Source organism: Entelurus aequoreus, linkage group LG07 (genome assembly GCF_033978785.1).
Source record: "Entelurus aequoreus isolate RoL-2023_Sb linkage group LG07, RoL_Eaeq_v1.1, whole genome shotgun sequence".
Taxonomy (NCBI): Eukaryota; Metazoa; Chordata; class Actinopteri; order Syngnathiformes; family Syngnathidae; genus Entelurus; species Entelurus aequoreus.
The window spans coordinates 56,554,092-56,574,768 of NC_084737.1; positions in this window are offsets into that span (position 1 = coordinate 56,554,092).

Below are 20,677 nucleotides of genomic sequence, written 5' to 3' on the forward strand. Positions count from 1 at the left end.
CAGTAAGAGTCGTCGTTGTGGCAGCATTAATGTTGCGGCTGCTATAGTAGTTATTATTATTATTATTAGTTTGTTGACAATGAGTCAGAACTTCGAATTTTATAAGGTAATGATCGGACATTACTTTAGTGTACGGGAGTATCGTAACTTTAGAGGTGGTGACACCCCTGACAAGCACTAGATCTATCGTATTACCGTTGCGATGCGTGGGTTCATTTATTATTTGTGCAAGACCACAGCTATCAATTATAGTCTGGAGCGCCACGCATGGAGGGTCCGATGGGGTATTCATATGGATGTTAAAGTCTCCCATTATGATTATATTGTCGGCGTGCGTCACTAGATCAGCAACGAACACTGAAAATTCATTGATAAAGTCCGAATAGGGCCCTGGGGGGCGGTAGATGACAGCCAGGTGCAGAGGCAGCGGTGTGACAAACCTTATAGTAAGCACCTCAAACGAGTTATATTTATTATTTAGGTCCGAGGTAAGGCTAAAGTTTTTGTTGTATATTAGTGCAACACCCCCACCCCTTTTAATGGGACGGGCAATATGCGTTCCCGTATAGCCAGGAGGAGACGCCTCACCCAGCGCAAAAAATTAGTCTGGTTTGAGCCAGGTCTCGGCTAGACCGACGACATCAAGATTGTTGTCTCTAACGACTAATAACGTTTTGGAAGACAATGATCGTATGTTTAAAAAGCCTATATTATAGGTAGTGGGCTGTTTTGAGGAGTTTTTGTTGAAAGTATCCGTAGTAGCAATATTAATAATGTTACGTTTATTATGCGTAGTGCACTTTAAATAATTTCGACCATATCTAGGAATTGATATGACAGGAATTTTAAGATTGTTTGCCACCTCAGTAAAATGCATGTCCACCTCTGACGCAGAAAAAACATTATGTGAGTTGTATATTATTCTAAGAGAATTGCTATGTGTGCAGGGATTATCCAGCCTGGCGCTGGCTAGTTCTATCTTAACAGACTCCTTATTAGTGCTTCTTTGATGATTAGCCTTTAGCTTTTTTGTTAGCCCCGCCCGACATCCCCGCTTCTGCTTCCGAGCACACCGCTTACGTCTCTTTCGTTGTCGGTCCCCGCTGGTAGTGGACCCCACTGCTTCAAAGGCCACTGCTGGATGTAGCTCGCGAAGAATTCCCAAGCTAGCGAGCAGGTCCATCGTACACGCATCTTTCAGCCCAAAATGGCCCAATCTCTCCACATCCAGAATTGTATGTCGGCCGTAAGTGATCACGGAGTGAACACGCTGTGAGCCAGCCATGAAATTGACTGAATTGACGGGTATTTTTGCCAAATCGGTCTACACTTCCAAGAGCGCCTGCAAGAAGCTGCCGCCGTGAAGCGCCGCCATCTTACTTGGAGTGATGAATGAAGAATCCATACAAGTAGAAGGCTATACATGACTCACAGACGAAAGGGCACTTGTACTTCTGGTTGGAAGCACGAAACAGCCGGAAATACTGTTGACATTCAGCCCGCATCATCTGCAGTGAGCGAACTCGTCCAAAAGATGGCGCCATAGCACAAACCGTAACACAGCGTTTTAGTGTATATGCGTAAGTTTAATGAAAATTATTTGAACTTTATGAACATTATGGCTGTCAAAATTAAATTAGCCGCATCGTTTTATAAGCCACAGGGTTCAAAGCATAGGACAAATGTGTGGCTTGTAGTGGGGAATTTACGGTAATAGACAATACCAACAATACAAAGGCGATAGTATGTAAAAACAACAGCAATAGAATTGGACGACTAAAAAATAAATTACATTATTAAGTAAAATACAACTTAAATATACACCGCAGTATAAACAAAGAAAGGTGTGGTAACATTACGCAGTAAACCAATCCAAATACAAGAGTGGTCCAGACCTCCCTATTCAAAATAAGTTTTTACCCTGGAGACACTCATTTACTGCACTTCCATAGTATCATGCTCCAGCCTGTGTTATTTTAACTTCGTTGTGGAACATGCATCACACAACAATCTGTGCCACCTATTCTCACAGTCAAAAACCAAAAATAATTGAGGCGCTCAAAACAATCTGTGCCACCTATTCTCACAGATTGTTTCTGGGTGTTGTTGATAAATGGCTTTTGCTTTGCATAGTAGAGTTTTAACTTGCACTTACAGATGTAGCGACAAACTGTAGTTACTGACAGTGATTTTCTGAAGTGTTCCTGAGCCCATGAGGTGATATCCTTTAAACCAGGGGTCACCAACCATTTTGAAACCAAGAGCTACTTCTTGGGTACTGATTAATGCGAAGGGCTACCACTTTGATACACATCCAATTTGCTCAATTTACCTTTAACTCTATGTTATTATTAATAGTTAATAATATTTACACTTAATTGAACGGTTTAAAAGAGGAGAAAACACGAAAAAAATGAGAATTACATTTTGAAACATAGTTTATCTTCAATTTCGACTCTTTAAAATTCAAAATTCAACCGAAAAAAAGAAGAGAAAAACTAGCTAATTCGAATCTTTTTGAAAAAATTAAAAAAAGGAATTTATGGAACATCATTAGTAATTTTTCCTGATTAACATTAATTTTAGAATTTTGATGACATGTTTTAAACTGGTTAAAATCCAATCTACACTTTGTTAGAATATATAACAAATTGGACCAAGCTATATTTCTAACAAAGACAAATCATTATTTCTTCTAGATTTTCCAGAACAAAAATTTTCAAACAAATTCAAAAGACTTTGAAATAGGATTTAAATTTGATTCTACAGATTTTCTGGATTTGCCAGATTAATTTTTTTGAATTTTAATCATAATAAGTTTGAATAAATATTTCACAAATATTCTTTGTCGAAAAAACAGAAGCTAAAATGAAAAATTAAATTAAAATGTATTTATTATTCTTTACAATAAAAAAAATAAATTTACTTGAACATTGATTTAAATTGTCAGGAAAGAAGAGGAAGGAATATAACAGGTAAAAAGGTATATGTGTTTAAAAATCCTAAAATCATTTTTAAGGTTGTATTTTTTCCCTAAAATTGTCTTTCTGAAAGTTATAAGAAGCAAAGTGAAAAAATTAATGAATTTATTTAAACAAAAGAAGACCAAGTCTTTAAAATATTTTCTTGGATTTTCAAATTCTGTTTGAGTTTTGTCTCTCTTAGAATTAAAAATGTCGGGCAAAGCGAGACCAGCTTGTTAGTAAATAAATAAAATTTAAAAAATAGAGGCAGCTCACTGGTAAGTGCTGCTATTTGAGCTATTTTTAGAACAGGCCACCGGGCTACTCATCTGGTCCTTACGGGCTACCTGGTGCCCGCGGGCACCGCGTTGGTGACCCCTGCTTTAAACACTGATATCAGTTTTTGATGCAGTACTGCCTGAAGGATCGAAGGTCTGTAATATCATCGTTTGCGTGCAGTGATTTCTCCAGATTCTCTGAACCTTTTGATGATATTACGTGCCACCTATTCTCACAGATTGTTTTGAGCGCCTCAATTATTTTTGGTTTTTGACTTTTTTTATTTGTGTGAAACAGGTTTTATTCTATCTACAAAGGTTGAATGTAACTGAACGCTACTTGTTTGTTGAATTAGTTTAGCCTTGAATTCACATTTCAAGGTGTGGATTCATGCAAATTCAATGTTTATTCCATTTGTACCTGTTTTTGTGTATTTAGGATCTCCATATGTCTCGCAAATTTTGAAATCAAACAATTGAGGCATGGTGGAGGTATTTATTAAACAATCTTGCCTTCTTTCAAACTTGTTCCTAATGAGTCGTTTGTAATTGGAGACTTTAGTGACGCATTTAGCCTTAATTAGTCTCCTTATATGGTAGAGATTTATCCAAAGAGCGCTGCGCAACTGTGCCATTTTTTCTCAACTGTTGTCCAAAGTTGTAGTGAATAAGTTCCTTATTTTTCTCGATTGTCTTGTTGTGGGGAAGACTGGCTCGTACATGCACATGCATCCTCTGCTGTTGCCATTTCTAATAACAAGTAGCGTACAAAGTAGACTCGATATGAAAGCACTCAAAACTAAAACATAGCTGATGACGTGGTGACGCATTCTAAGGGGGCCCTTTGATGACTTGACTTATGTCCACTCACCGCCCTCTCCAAAAGTATAAAAAATTATCTTTTGAAAATGTACACTCTCAAAAAACATTTTTAAAGTTGAACATCGGGGCTATTTTATTTCAGTCACTGACAGGTCAAAAATAAACTCCATAAACAATACTGGAGATTCCCCGGTCAGAACATTAGGTACACCTAAAAATGTTGCAATTACCGTATTTTTGTCGCTTCGGAGTATAAGTCGCACCTGCCGAAAATGCATAATAAAGAAGGAAAAAAACATACATAAGTCGCACTGGGGTATAAATCGCATTTTGTGGGGACATTTATTTGATAAAACCCAACACCAAGAATAGACATTTGAAAGGCAATTTAAAATAAATAAAGAATAGTGAACAACAGGCTGAATAAGTGTACGTTATATGAGGCATAAATAACCAACTGAGAACGTGCCTGGTATGTTAACATAACATATTATGGTAAGAGTCATTCAAATAACTATAACACATAGAACATGCTATACGTTTACCAAACAATCTGTCACTCCTAATCGCTAAATCCCATGAAATCTTATACGTCTAGTCTCTTATGTGAATGAGCTAAATAATATTATTTGATATTTTACTGTAACACATAAGTCACTCCTGAGTATAAGTCGCACCCCAAGCCAAACTATGAAAAAAACTGCGACTTATAGTCCGAAAAATACGGTACCAACATTTATGTCACTGCATGTCACACGTCAGTGTTACTATGCTTAATCTTACCTTATAATGGGTTTGCTCAAACAGTGTTTTAATTTCAGTCACAGTTCAGCGGCTGACTTCAGAGTGGCTCAAATATTGTGGGCAAATAAACATGGAAGTATTTCTTCATATCAGTCAGACATAGAGCTGACGGAAGGGCATGAAAGGGGAAGGAATATATGACAGTTTGAGCTGTAGCAGTGTCGTTCAGCAAAGGGGGAGGAGGCTTGATGACACAACTTGTCCAAGAATGTCCATAATGTACAAAACCCAAACCAGTGAAGTTGGCACGTTGTGTAAATCGTAAATAAAAACAGAATACAATGATTTGCAAATCCCTTTCAACTTATATTCAATTTAATGGACTGCAAAGACAAGATATTTAATGTTCGAACTGAGAAACTTATTTTTTTTTTGCAAATAATCATTAACTTAGAATTTAATGGAAGCAACACATTGTAAAAAAGTTGGCACAGGGGCATTTTTACCATTTTTCCTTTTAACAACACGTTTGGGAACTGAGGAGACCAATTTTTTAAGCTTTTCAGGTGGAATTCGTTCCCATTCTTGCTTGATGTACAGCTTAAGTTGTTCAACAGTCCGGGGGTCTCCGTTGTGGTATTTTAGGCTTCATAATGCGCCACACATTTTCAATGGGAGACAGGTCTGGACTACAGGCAGGCCAGTCTAGTACCCGCACTCTTTTACTATGAAGCCACGCTGTTGTAACACTTGCCTTGGCATTGTCTTGCTGAAATAAGCAGGGGCGTCCATGATAACGTTGCTTGGAGGGCAACATATGTTGCTTCAAAACCTGTATGTACCTTTCAGCATTAATGGTGCCTTCACAGATGTGTAAGTTACCCATGTCTTGGGCACTAATACACCACCATACCATCACAGATGCTGGCTTTTGAACTTTGCGCCTATAACAATCCGGATGGTTCTTTTCCTCTTTGGTCCGGAGGACACGATGTCCACAGTTTCCAAAAACAATTTGAAATGTGGACTCGTCAGACCACAGAACATTTTTACACTTTGCATCAGTCCATCTTAGATGAGCTCGGGCCCAGCGAAGCCGGCGGCGTTTCTGGGTGTTGTTGATAAATGGCTTTTGCTTTGCATAGTAGAGTTTTAACTTGCACTTACAGATGTAGCGACAAACTGTAGTTACTGACAGTGATTTTCTGAAGTGTTCCAGAGCCCATGAGGTGATATCCTTTAAACACTGATGTGGATCGAAGGTTTGTAATATCATCGTTTGCGTGCAGTGATTTCTCCAGATTCTCTGAACCTTTTGATGATATTACGGACCGTAGATGGTGAAAGCCCTAAATTCCTTGCAATAGTTCATTGAGAAATGTTGTTAATAAACTGTTGGGACAATTTGCTCACGCATTTGCTCACAAAGTGGTGACCCTCGCCCCATCCTTGTTTGTGAATGACTGAGCATTTAATGGAAGCTGATTTTAAAAAATAACAAAGTTTTCCAGTTTGAACGTTAAAGGCCTACTGAAATGAAATTATTTTATTTAAACGGGGATAGCAGATCCATTCTATGTGTCATACTTGATCATTTCGCGATATTGCCATATTTTTGCTGAAAGGATTTAGTAGAGAACATCGACAATAAAGTTCGCAACTTTTGGTCGCTGATTAAAAAAAGCCTTGCCTGTACCGGAAGTAGCGTGACGTCAAAGGTTGAAGGGCTCCTCACATTTCCCCACTGTTTACACCAGCAGCGAGAGCGATTCGGACCGAGAAAGCGACGATTACCCCATTAATTTGAGGATTAGAGTGCAGTGCAGGACGTATCTTTTTTCGCTCTGACCGTAACTTAGGTAAAAGGGCTCATTGGATTCCACACTTTCTCCTTTTTCTATTGTGGATCACGGATTTGTATTTTAAACCACCTCGGATACTATATCCTCTTGAAAATGAGAGTCGAGAACGCAAAATGGACATTCACAGTGACTTTTAGCTCCACGACAATACATCGGTGAAGCACTTTAGCTACGGAGCTAACGTGATAGCATTTTGCTTAAATGCAGATAGAAACAAAAGAAATAAGCTCCTGACTGGAAGGATAGACAGAAGATCAACAATACTACTATCAGGAGACACTGAACCAAACACTGGACCTGTAACCACACGGTTAATGCTGTGCCGCCTGTCGAAGCTTAGTAATGCTGTTGCTAACGACGCCATTGAAGCTAGCTACGGGACCTCGCCAGCCCTCATCTGCTCATCAACACCCGTGCTCACCTGCGTTCCAGCGATCGACGGCGCGACGAAGGACTTCACCCGATCATCGATGCGGTCGGCGGCTAGCGTCGGATAGCGCATCTGCTATCCAACTAAGTCCTCCTGGTTGTGTTGCTGCAACCAGCTGCTAATACACCAATCCCACCTACAACTTTCTTCTTTGCCGTCTCCATTGTTCATTAAACAAATTGCAAAAGATTCACCAACACAGATGTCCAGAATACTGTGGAATTTTGCGATGAAAACAGAGCTGTTTGTATTGTGATACAATGTGTTCAAATACTTCCGTTTCAACCATTGACGTCACGCGCAAACGTCATCATACATAGACGTTTTCAACCGGAAGTTTAGCGGGAAATTTAAAATTGCACTTTATAAGTTAACCCGGCCGTATTGGCATGTGTTGCAATGTTAAGATTTCATCATTGATATATAAACTATCAGACTGCGTGGTCGGTAGTAGTGGGTTTCAGTAGGCCTTTAAGTATCTTGTCTTTGCAGTCTATTCAATTGAATATAAGTTTAAAATGATTTCTAAATCATTGTATTCTGTTTTTATTTACGATTTACACAACGTGCCAACTTTACTGCTTTTGGGGTTTGTATTTTTCTTTAGTGGAAGAGGTGGCAAAATGTCTCTTTTAATAGTAAAGGTTGCAGACCCTTGGTCTACATAACATGTATTGGATATGCCTTAGAGTAAATGTTGTGTAAACTTTGCTCTAGTGACATTTTTAACACTCTTTGTGCGTATGCCTAACTGTTCATTTTGGGGCCTTGTTTTTTAAATGCAAATTAACTCCTCCACGCCACAGCCCTGAACACTGTCAATATGACTAAAAAACATTGCCACTAGTTTTTTTTTCAGAAACAATCCAAATTAAACTTGATCACAAATCTTACTGCAAGTTACAGTTTAGTGTTATTGTGGTTAGATTTGGTTGAAAGGCTAGGTTAGGTCTGTTTTTCAAGGGATGGTTGGCAACTCTTGCACACTCGTATGCATGCTGTATTGTATCTGTACTATTATACTGTACATTCCTGTTGTGATGAATTAATTATGATCTGTAAATAATTAATCTAATTAATATTTTTTTAAAATCTCTTTAAATATACTGTCTTTGTATGTGTGTTGCCTTAGCCTAGTCTTATGATTGACTTGCGATAACAACACTACCAGCACAGAGATAATATCAGGTGAAGTGTGTGATGTTAGCAGCTTTAGATAATGGGTATTATATAGGATAAATTATCGAGAACAGATCGTTAATAATAATTTGAAATACATGTCTGTCGCTGGACAAAATGAAACCATCACTTGCAAGTGCATAACTTTATGTTCTGTTAACAAGTTCTGTAATTCGTTGATAAGTAATTCTGTAAATAAGGTTTAAAACATGAGATAATGTTGTACATTGATGAACGTGTAAGAGACAGCTGTGATCGACAGTCAGGAATGCCAATCACAGCAAAAATATTTTCCATACCCACTTGAGAGATCTGATGTTATAAATCGCATAATTCATGTGTGTTACTCCGACTTTTCAAAACCCGAACACGATCGGATTAAGGTGTTTCTATGGAAGGATGCTTACTTAGAGCCGAACTATCTGAGAAATCGTACTAATTTAGAGCATAGACACGTACTTAATGGTTCCTACTGTTTTTTTGATGCATTAACTCCAGCATTTTATATTATGCACCTGATGTTTTATTCTAGTAAATGGCCAACACTGCATCTGTTCAAGTCTATTAAAAACTATAATTTACTTTCTACAGACACTTTTTTGGTTACATATATATATTTTGATATGCCACAATAATGTAATGAATTTAAAAGAAAATACCTCAAGTTAAACACTGTGATCAGCTTTCCTAGGTAAGGTTAAAAAACAGGTGAATAAATAAATTAAATAAAACATATTTTCATCAAAAATCTATGAATTTTTCGCGAATGCAGAATGGCGAAAATGGGTTGAGCCACTGTATTCATTCTAATATGTTTGTATTCATATAATTTATATCATGTATTTTATGTTTTAAACATTTTTTTTAAATCCAAATTTCAATATTTTTTTTATTATTTGGTACTTAAATTAGTAATTATTTATTAATTAGATGATACATTTGTGAAAAATGGAAGTGTATTGTATGTGTATATTATTAAGAATATTTTGACACCACAGAGGAAACTTTTGATGCACTTCATTTTTCCAAAATGTTGGAATAATAGGACAGCGCACCAAGCAATCTGCTGCAACATGACAAAAGGAGGAGAATCAAAGCAAGCTTTTTCTAAGTTCCATTAAAAATACATTTTAGAAATACTCGGTAGAGGAGATAAAATAACAATTTGACCTTTGATGCCAGTTTCTTATGAAACACTCAGGCGCTGAAAGAAGCATGTACTTGTCAAGATGACCTTTAACCTTAGCTACCTGTGTCACTCTTCTACTATTTGTGTTACCATGACAGCAACACATGACTTAACTGCTTTCATCCTATCATCCTACTGTACTTGTATAAACACAAATCAACTCAGGAAGTGTTCACCCAATATATTTACTACTCTTCCCTTGTATAGTATATTTGTATTGTGGTATTCATAGGGCCTGGTCATTAATAAAACTTGATAGTGCTGATCTATTAAACTTAAATAGGGAGTGCAATCCATTTAGCACACAGCATATGCAGAATCTATTCTGCATTGTGTATTTGTTTGCAATGAAAAATTGAGTGTTAAAACGGCTATAATATAGAAGAGGATCTGTAAATGTAATCATTTAGTGCCTGCGATGTGATTTATGAAGCTGGAAAGTCTATGTGGATGCTGTTTTTGTGTCAAAGATGACTCTCCCTCTGTATACGGTACGTGGATGAGATCACTTCCTTTAAAGACTGGTGTGACAACCGTCTTTAATGTAAAACAAAACAGAGAAATTATTATTTAATTTGGATGATACATTATTGCAACACAGACAATCCAGCAGACCCCAGTACTGGGATTCTGTAATTTTAAAATGTTTCCAGTCAGTCCAGCACACAGCGGTATAAGGACAATTTAGAACCATTTACTGTAAGTGTTAGTGACACATGTGGGTTGGGTTCTTGTGGGATTCAAATTGTTGATACATGTCTACTTAAGGGGATGTTTGCAACTTAACCAATGCAGTTTATGTATTTTAAGCGTTATCCTGCCCTCCCGTTATGTTACGGCTTCTTGGATGTAATGATGTAACTAGCATACATCAGCTTGGGGCTAATGATAGCGATTTGTTTATTTAGCGTTAGCTATCAATGAATGTATGAATAGTTCAATCACAAAACAGACATCTCCATTTTCCTTGTTTTCGTCTCAATTTGAAAAATGCGCATTTATTTAAAAAAGGTAATTTTGATAATTGTGTTCAAATTCACACAGCGGTGAAGGATATCTTGTCTTGTTTTTTTTGCCATGTGAAATTCATGTTTTAGTTTGAAAAGTAACTCTCCTCTCTTTTCAGGTCACTTACCCTTCCTTTTGTGTCATCAGTCTGACGTCATCGCTGATCCCTGATTGTTTCCACCTGTTCCCCATTACCCTCATGTGTCTTATAAGACCACGCCTCCCTTTGTTCTGTGCCAGAATGTCTCGTTGTCTCGTTCATCTCTAGCATCATGCCCAAGCCTTGTCTCGTCTCGCTTTTGAGTGTCCTGATCCTGAATTCCCTTGTTGGTATTTTGAGTTTCCTTTTCTCCTCCTAAGCAGAGTGATTTTTGGTTATATAGTTTTGCAGCTGAAGTGGTGAGTTTCAGTTTATTCTTACAGTTCTTCTTTTTCCTCAATTTTTTGAGACAGATTTTGTTAACTATTTTTCTAGATCAGAAACAGTGTAGAAGTTTTATAGCCCATTGTTTCACCCTCCTTTTGGAGCGTTTTTTGTTATTGATAAATTTCAGAGTTATATTCCGTGCTAAGTATAGTTCGCTATTGATATTTTTTGTTTCCTCCTTTCGGAGTGATTTTCGGTTGTTCTTTTTTTTTGGAACCTTTTTCGCTTAGTTGTCAGATTATAACCGATGTTGTATTACCCTGACTCAGGAGGTGAAAAGTAGCATTCAAAATAAAAGCCTGCCGGATTGTTCCCTACTCTGTATTTCTGAGTACTATTTTTGACCAAGCCTGACACTAAACCTATATCGTGCCAGCCTGGCCTTAAAAATTAGTTAAAACAGTAAGAAATGCTTATTCCATCACTGTAATTAATTAATTTAATACCAACAAACACCTTCTTGGGTCAGCCTTCAACTGTGCAAAAATCTTTTTTTTTTTTTACAGTTGGAGGGAGATACTCCGCCTGGTCGGGGCAAATCACAGTGTTTAGAACGCATGGTAACAAGTAGGGAACCGTGGGGGGGTCGAGAAATGGGCGGGGACTAAGGACGCTGTGCCATCTGGTCCCTAATCATATGTCCAGAACGTACTGTTACGTGTACAGGAGGAGGAGGCGGCACAGACAGGAGGGGCGTAGTTTAACTGTATTTTATTTATATATATATATATTTATATATATAAAAATATATATATATATTTCCTAGATATATATAAATACAATAGTAATATTACAAAACAAGGGGATGGAGTGTGTGAAATAATCCAAAAGTGTGTGGTGTGTGACTATGTGTGGGAATTAACTGTTGAGTGTTACCGTGAGTGTTGAGCGAGGGAGACGGAAGTCCAATAGGGGAAGAGCAGGCTCGTAGATCCGTGAGACAGGTAGAAAGTCGGGGTGATAGAGAGGCGTAGAAGGTCCGTGTCCAAGCGGGAGGTCGATATCCAAGAGGCAGCCAGGGAAGAAAAGGGAACGCGGGAAGACGAGACACACAGCTCGTAACGTGGGAACGAGGGCAGGCTGTAGGTACGACAACAAGATACGAGACAATGAACACGACGGGAGAGAAAACACAGAGAGCAAAGAGTGCGCATAGAGTTTGACAAGTTGGCTTTCTGTACAGGAACAGATGACTACATTCTGGCGCGGTATAGCAGGTTGTGCAGGCTTATGAAGGCAGGTCCTCTGATCAGCCACAGGTGCGCTGATTGCTGGTGATTGATTGCAGCCGCTTGCTGCCGCCGGACTGACACGCGCCTGGCGCACTCCTGGAAGTGTGCTCAGCGCAGTGCACACATTAATGCGGGCTAACGTGCGCCTGGGCCGCAACAGTATTGTTGGCGTGTTTTGCTTGTTTTTTGTGAGGGTGTGCTGAATAATGTACTTCTATTAGCAGCAGTTTAAACCACCTCATACTTGCCGCATATTACGATTTAGAATGCATGAACAACGAAAAAAGATATGAGTTCTTGTCTTACATAGGGATTATTAGTAATTAGCAAAAATGTTTAAAAAAGTGCAGTTCCTTTTATGGCACCTTTTATGCCCTTGTATGGCAGCTGCATTACACTATACCGCAGTGCAAACGTTCCTCTGGCACAATAACGTTTTCTGATTCTGATTCTGAATGATGTACAAAGGAGAAAGAACATTTTTTGTGAGCATGTACACTACCGTTCAAAAGTTTGGGGTCACATTGAAATGTCCTTATTTTTGAAGGAAAAGCACTGTACTTTTCAATGAAGATAACTTTAAACTAGTCTTAACTTTAAAGAAATACACTCTATACATTGCTAATGTGGTAAATGACTATTCTAGCTGCAAATGTCTGGTTTTTGGTGCAATATCTACATAGGTGTATAGAGGCCCATTTCCAGCAACTTTCACTCCAGTGTTCTAATGGTACAATGTGTTTGCTCATTGCCTCAGAAGGCTAATTGATGATTAGAAAACCCTTGTGCAATCATGTTCACACATCTGAAAACAGTTTAGCTCGTTACAGAAGCTACAAAACTGACCTTCCTTTGAGCAGATTGAGTTTCTGAAGCATCACATTTGTGGGGTCAATTAAACGCTCAAAATGGCCAGAAAAAGAGAACTTTCATCTGAAACTCGACAGTCTATTCTTGTTCTTAGAAATGAAGGCTGTTCCACAAAATTGTTTGGGTGACCCCAAACTTTTGAACGGTAGTTTACATTTTTGAGCTGCTAAATTACTTAAGGAATTATTTGGGGCCAGTAGACACACAAATGTATCAATATAAAGTAGCTACATCCATATTCTATATGGCTTATCCTCCTCAGGGTCATGGGTTAGCTGGAGCCTATCCCAGCGAGAGCGGCGGGCTAAACCCTAGACTGGTGGCCAGCTAATCGCAAAGCACATATAGATAAATAAGCTTTCGGAATCAGAATCAGAATCAGAAATACTTTATTAATCCGCCAAGGGGAAATTAAAAATTTCAGCACAATCCCATTCAAGAGCAGACAATCATTACAGGGAGACAAAACAGGATCGCTGACGGGTCTGCCAATATCCGGCGCCCCTTACAAAAAATGTGACAATGGGGTGGGGTGGGGGGGGGGGGGTAATCGGTCTAAGCCTGGGCCCCTGGAGAGGGGGTCCAGATTGAGGCCAAGGGAAAAAACAACTCATAGCCATAGCACACATCCTTCTTACATGTGTGTAAGAGGGAAACATCAAACATCACATTTACACCTATTGACAAGTTTCCAAATAAAACAACAATATTTTTGGAATATAAACTCCACACAGAAATGCTGTACTCAAACAGAGAACGCTGATGTCCTGACTGTGCAGCCTACATCCTAACCACTGGGCCACTGTGCGGCAAAAAATGTCTTCTACATAAAAAAAAGTACTGCATCTTCTTGCATCTAGATCATTCCAGAGCACCGTCAAAGTTACTGCAAGCATCTTTAGAGCGCAGCTGCAGCGTGCTAAAAGTTGGTTCTTTTGTCTAGGAGGAGAGGAGCGCTTCTATAATGTCTAGAAAAGGTGGCACAGACTAAAGTTGTGTGCATGTTCTACAACATAGCAAAACACGTGTTGGAGCATGATGCTAGTGATGTGGAGAATGAGTGTCTCCATGGTGACAGTCAGTAGTAGTACATGCAAAAACCTCATTTAGATAGGGCAGCCTATACCACTTTTGTATTTGTTATGAAGTGAAGTGAATTATATTTATATAGCGCTTTTCTCTAGTGACTCAAAGAACTTTTACACAGTGAAACCCAATATCTAAGTTACATTTAAACCAGTGTGGATGGCACTGGGAGCAGGTGGGTAAAGTGTCTTGCCCAAGGACACAACGGCAGTGACTAGAATGGCGGAAGCTGGGATCGAACCTGCAACCCTCAAGTTGCTGGCACAGCCACTCTACCAACCGAGCTATACCGTCCCGTTATCAATTGCACATGCAGTCTTTGTAAATCCCTGCAACACTCCACTCATAGTACCTGCAATTTTAAAGTTTGCACACACTATTTAGCACTTATTTGGGATATTTGTAGATCAGGATCATACAGTATACTAACTAGACCTTACAAATTCATCACCTTGCGTCTAATGAAAAAGTCACAGCTTGTCGTCAACATATTCCGTCGACTAAGCGATCATCTTTTACAAAGAATTTCTCACCTTTTGCTTTTCTGCTCTACTTTTTATTTTGTATTGTTTTTACCCTCTTGGTTCCTTTTTTGCGTTTTCTGAGTATATTTTTTTACTTCCAGAAAAATGTCAGATTGCGTGTGTCAGGGGCTAAAAGACATGAGGCCTTTTCCACCAAAAGTCCAGGAACTTAATGTTCCTGTAGAATTGTGTGGTTTGTGATTTCACCGTATTTCCTAGTTATAGGCTGACTATATTCTGAAATTCCAAAAGGAGGACACATATATGTGTGCCAAAATAAAAACGCAATAAACGGGGACGGAAATTTGACCCGGCAAATATAAACCTCTATAAAAAAAATTAAAAAAAAACACTGGCGGAAAGCGATAATCGATACAATAAAAAAAACAAGCAAACCGGGTGTCTTGTCTGTCTCTCCACTGCCTTTACCATGAATTGATTAACGTGGACCCCGACTTAAACATGTTGAAAAACTTATTCGGGTCACAGTGTTACCATTTAGTGGTCAATTGTACGGAATAAGCACTGTACTGTGCAATCTACTAATAAAAGTTTCAATTAATCAATCAATCCCTCGCTCTGTCTGTCTCTGCTCCTCCCTCATGAATGCTGCTGCATGCGCACATCTTCACAATTTGTTTTGTTTTTAACCCCTTCTTAACCCTGAACGTGCATTGAAAATACACGCAACCCTAACTCAAAATGACGGACATTTAAGGCATTTAAGAAACTCCGCCTGGACAGCCAAGACAGCCCCGCAAAATAGGACATGTCCAGGGAAAAGAGGACGTATGGTCAGTCTACCCAGTTCCTCAGGCTGATGACGTATGGATGAGTGGTACCATATATTTCTACACTGATACACATGAAAATAAACGGACAAAATTATGTCATATTTGTTTTACTTAGGTGTAAGTAAATGACATACAAAGCAATGATATACAAAATTATATGATTTAAAAACAAAGTATGCCATTTTACATAAATGTCAGCCAAGCTATTGCCCACAGTGTCCAACAGTCAGAAAGTCGTCCACTCAGTAAATTATACATTTATGAGGATCAGGCTATTCTTTACGGTCCATTTCAGCTGTAAATAACAATTAATAAGAAATAAATGTCAGTGTTTGTCTCACGGCGACAAAATAGCCGCAGATTTAGCGCTAGCCTGTTATCATTAGCATTCATTCACTCGGGTTGAGACTAATAACTACACAAATGGCATGTCAATGACTACTTTTACAGAGATTAACAAAGTAAATAGTGAATATTTTACATGATTTACCTTCGTTCCACTCGTCCTTCACTTCACATTCATCCTCAAACAACAAGGTCGTAGTCCCAGTGAGCAGCTCGCCTCGTCGCTCCAAAGTCCTTCTGAATACTTTATATTCATTCCTCTGTTAATATGTTTAAAAGACTCTGTCCACTTCACGTAGCTTTGTGTATTGAAAGGAAAGTTTGTAAAAATGAATGAACTGCATACTAATTCAAAGACAACGGCTGAGTACAAACACTGCAAGATAGTTCCACTAATCAGTGTTCTTCAGCACAGAGATGCCCCACAAGAGTTCCTGCAAGTCGAAAAATTGTCTTTATCTCCGTTGTTAAGTATGTTGTAATAGAAATACACAAGGAATAAGACATAAACAATTTGTCCTTGCATACTGCAATGGTGGCTGAAACTTTGACTACACATTTTTAGAAAAGCCTCAACTGAGCTCAACCAATCAGCGTTCGACAGCAAGGCCCGCTCCTCTCAGGTTCCTGGTAACTTCCGAAAGTCCCACCTTGCTACTAGGAACTAAAACTTGTTTCTGAAGAACTAAATCTACCCGGGTATAGTTGTTTTGTAGAAACACCACTATACCTGTACCCTGCGATGGAACAAGTCCTGTTGACATTTTTTGTTAACTAATCAGGGTCTGAAGATGTTTTTACAGTCTTTTTATTAATCATTATATGATATTGCTCTCATGTTGTTAGTCCAGCATTGGCAGTTTTAGCTAAAGGATGCTTGGCAATTGCCCAAGGAGGCTTTCTCAAGGGGGCGCCATGAGGGGGAAAAAGATTCCTATTGAGCTCCCATCACGCAGGAGACCTCAGACCATTCAATGTAGAACCATTGTAGTTAGGTATATTTAGGAATTTAAATACTGTTATTGAATATTAAAACACAGGTTTTTTTGTTAACATAAATTTGATCTTAAAGGTGTTTAATTAACATGTTGTGTTTATATTCCCTTCTCTTTCAATTCTCTTTGCACATGCAAAATGAAACAACATTAATGTAGATTAAAAAGTAATGATATTTAATCATGATTTGTCAAAATTAATCTACAGCTACCCTAATCGGAATAAAAAAATGTATTGCTTGCCTGCAGTAATGTGCAGGTGCATCTCAAAAAATTGGAATATGGAGCACAAAATATTTGGTTCTTTTAGCCAAAAATGAACAATTAAAGGCTCAGAACGTTTTCTGATTAAAGGCAGTCATTTACAATACTAAACTTTTTGACCGTTTTTCTAATTTTATGAGATACTAAATTTGGGGTATTTATTAGGCGTAACCTGTAACCAACAAAATTATTAAGGATTTAAGAAAAACTGTTTATGTAGTAGATCTATAGAACAGTGTTCTTAGCTACATGGTTTGTTGTTTCAATTTTACATATTGCAATGCAATAAATAAATGCAAAAATCTCAATATCATTTAATGGTTTTAGAAATTTTCAAGTAAGAAGTATTCGTTTGGAAGCACTGGTCAGTACAATAGCGATATTTGCGGTATCAACCTCCCATACATTGGTTTTAGCGTCTTTTATCAAAACAGATATTTGAATAATATGAAATTATTTATACAAAACCCAAAACCAGTGAAGTTGGCACGTTGTGTAAATCATAAATAAAAACAGAATACAATGATTTGCAAATCCTTTTCAATTTGTATTCAATTCAATAGACTGCAAAGACAAGATACTTAACGTTCGAATTGGTAAACTTTGTTATTTTTTGCAATTATTAGCTCATTTGGAATTTGATGCCTGCAACATATTTAAAAAAAGCTGGCACAAGTGGCAACAAAGACTGAGAAAGTTGAGGAATGAATACCTTACACATCTGTGAAGGCACCATTAATGCTGAAAGGTACATACAGGTTTTGGAGCAACATATTTTGCCATCCAAGCACCATCTTTTCATGGACGCCCCTGCTTATTTCAGCAAGTAGTAAAAGAGTGCGGGTACTAGACTGGCCTGCCTGTAGTCCAGACCTCTGTCCCATTGAAAATGTGTGGCGCATTATGAATCGTAAAATACGACAACGGAGACCCCGGACTGTTGAACAACTTAAGCTGTACATCAAGCAAGAATGGGAAATAATTCCACCTGAAAAGCTTCAAAAATTGGTCTACTCAGTTCCCAAAAGTTTACCATGTAACACAGTCGTAAAAAATGCCCCTGTGCCAAATTTTTTCAATGTGTTGCTGCCATTAAATTCTAAGTTATTGATTATTTGCAACAAAAAAAAAAGTTTCTCAGTTCGAACATTAAATATATTTTCTTTGCAGTCTATTCACTTTAATATAAATTGAAAAGGATTAGCAAATCATTCTATTCTGTTTTTTGTATTAACGATTTACACAACGTGTCAACTTAACTGGTTTTGGGTTTTGTACAAACCCCGTTTCCATATGAGTTGGGAATTTGTGATAGATGTAAAAATAAACGAAATACAATGATTTGCAAATCTTTTTCAACCCATATTCAGTTGAATATGCTACAAAGACAACATATTTGATGTTCAACCTGATAAACTTTTTTTTTTTGCAAATAATCATTAACTTTAGAATTTGATGCCAGCAACACGAGACAAAGAAGTTGGGAAAGGTGGCAATAAATACTGATAAAGTTGAGGAATGCTCATCAAACACTTATTTGGAACATCCCACTGGTGAACAGGCAAATTGGGAACAGGTGGGTGCCATGATTGGGTATAAAAGTATATTCCATGAAATGCTCAGTCATTCACAAACAAGGATGGGGCGAGGGTCACCACTTTGTCAACAAATGCGTGAGCAAATTGTTGAACCGTTTAAGAAAAACCTTTCTCAACCAGCTATTGCAAGGAATTTAGGGATTTCACCATCTATGGTCCGTAATATCATCAAAGGGTTCAGAGAATCTGGGGAAATCACTGCACGTAAGCAGCTAAGCCCGTGACCTTCGATCCCTCAGGCTGTACTGCATCAACAAGCGACATCAGTGTGTAAAGGATATCACCACATGGGCTCAGGATCACTTCAAAAAAACACTGTCAGTAACTACAGTTGGTCGCTACATCTGTAAGTGCAAGATAAAACTCTCCTATGCAAGACGAAAACCGTTTATCAACAACACCCAGAAACGCCGTCGGCTTCGCTGGGCCTGAGTTCATCTAAGATGGACTGATATAAAGTGGAAAAATGTTCTGTGGTCTGACGAGTCCACATTTCAAATTGTTTTTGGAAAATGTGGACGTCGTGTCCTCCGGACCAAAGAGGAATAGAACCATCCGGATTGTTATAGGCGCAAAGTTGAAAAGCCAGCATCTGTGATGGTATGGGGGTGTATTAGTGCCCAAGACATGGGTAACTTACACATCTGTGAAGGCGCCATCAATGCTGAAAGGTACATACAGGTTTTGGAGCAACGTTACCATGGACGCCTCTGCTTATTTCAGCAAGACAATGCCAAGCCATGTGTTACATCAACGTGGCTTCATAGTAAAAGAGTGCGGGTACTAGACTGGCCTGCCTGTAGTCCAGACCTGTCTCCCATTGAAAATGTGTGGCGCATTAGAAGCCTAAAATACCACAACGGAGACCCCCGTACTGTTGAACAACTTAAGCTGTACATCAAGCAAGAATGGGAAAGAATTCCACCTGAGAAGCTTAAAAAATGTGTCTCCTCAGTTCCCAAACGTTTACTGAGTGTTTTTAAAAGGAAAGGCCATGTAACACAGTGGTGAACATGCCCTTTCCCAACTACTTTGGCACATGTTGCAGCCATGAAATTCTAAGTTAATTATTATTTGCAAAAAAAAAATAAAGTTTATGAGTTTGAACATCAAATAGCTTGTCTTTGTAGTGCATTAAATTGAATATGGGTTGAAAAGGATTTGCAAGTCATTGTATTTCGTTCATATTTACATCTAACGCAATTTCCCAACTCATATGGAAACGGAGTTTGTGTGTGTATATATATATATATATATATATATATATATATATATATATATATATATATATATATATATATATATATATATATATATATATATATATATATATATATACATATATACATATGTGTGTGTGTGTGCGTGTGTGTGTGTGTGTTTATGAGTATGTGTCTGAGTATATGTGTAGAAATATACAGTATATCCATTCATCCATTTCCTACGGCTTGTCCCTTTTGGGGTCACGGGGGGTGCTGGAGCCTATCTCAACTGCATTCGGGTGGAAGGCGGGGTACACCCTAGACAAGTTGCCACCTCATCACAGGGCCAACACAGATAGTCAGACAACATTCACACTCACATTCACACACTAGGACCAATTTAGTGTTGCCAATCAACCTATCCCCAGGTGCATGTCTTTGGAGGTAGGAGGAAGCCGGTGTACCCGGAAGGAACCCACGCGTCACTGGGAGGCAGTGTTGGGACTATCGCGTTACAAAGTAACGGCGTTAGTTTCAGCGGTAACTAGAAATCTAACGCGTTATTTTTTATATTCAGTAACTCAGTTACCGTTACTACATGATGCGTTACTGCGTTATTTTACGTTATTTTTTATGTAGTATCGGCTAAAAACAGAAGATCTGAGTGTATTTTATTGGAGAGTTGCAGTGTCGTCCTTCTGATTCTTCCTCTGTCACAACAGGGATAAGAGAAGAGGCGCTGTGTGTGTCTATGTGTGGGTGTGGGTGTGGGGAGGGGGGCGGGGGGGGGGGGGGGCGTGTCTGTGTTTACTAACAAGACATGGTGCAGCTGAAGCCGAATTTCTTAACATGGAGATAGATATTC